We start from the raw sequence: 926 nt of genomic DNA, 5'->3' as shown, positions 1-926 counted from the left end.
AATGCTGATTGTTTCTTTTTTTTGTGCCCCCCCTCCCCCATCCAAGTATACAGAGGCGGACATAAACTAACCATTGGATTAGCTGAGGAATTTTTGGAACACGAGTATACACTGTCCCTCTGAATTACCCTTCTTTTATCTTAAGCTTTTGGAATTTTTCCACAATGATCTGTGCTTTATAAAGAGTAGGTGGGCTTAGAATTTGCTTTTTTATTCCCTCAAATTCTTCAGCTGGAATACGTTCTGAGTCTTTGAGCTTTACATGCAGTATGCAAAACATCATGCTTGTATTAAAATCATGATGCTGCTTTCAAAATTATATAATGTTCCAGTTACTCCATTGACTCTGTGACTGCCAAGAGCTCTGGATTTCTTACCAGCTCAGTGGTGGTATCTAATTCTTCCTTTCTTTCAGTTTTGGTTGGGTTTTTTTTTTTTTGTGTTTTGTTTTGGTTTGTTTGTTTGGTTGGTTTTTGTTTTTGTTTTAATGCCGCTTACTTTCTCCTAAGCTTGGGGACAAGTAAAAGTTCACAACAAAGAGAAAAAAAAAAGAAAAAAGAGAGAGGCAAAAGTTTCCTGAAGGAGTAGGGAACCAAAGAGAAAACTTTTTACAGTGACCAACTAGGGACAAGAGAAATTGTTAGAAGTGGATTGGAAGTAAATGCTGAAGCACTTTCACTGTGGAATGCTTAGACTTTTCATTGCTGCTTATGTTGGGAGAGAGGGTTTTAAGCCTTTCCTTTGCTCATTTCACTTAACCCATTCTTGAAACCCAGCAGTCTATGAGTGTACAGTTTCTGAAGTTCGAATCACATGATAACACTCATTTTCTGCAATGGCAAAATGAATCCAGTTATGATTGATTGCAAAGTACAATCATTATATAAGGAAACACACCCCCCCCAACACCTTTTATGATCACATTA

This window comes from Charadrius vociferus, unplaced genomic scaffold (genome assembly GCF_000708025.1).
Source record: "Charadrius vociferus isolate BGI_N301 unplaced genomic scaffold, ASM70802v2 scaffold102, whole genome shotgun sequence".
NCBI classification, from domain to species: Eukaryota; Metazoa; Chordata; class Aves; order Charadriiformes; family Charadriidae; genus Charadrius; species Charadrius vociferus.
This window is presented reverse-complemented; position numbering follows the sequence as displayed.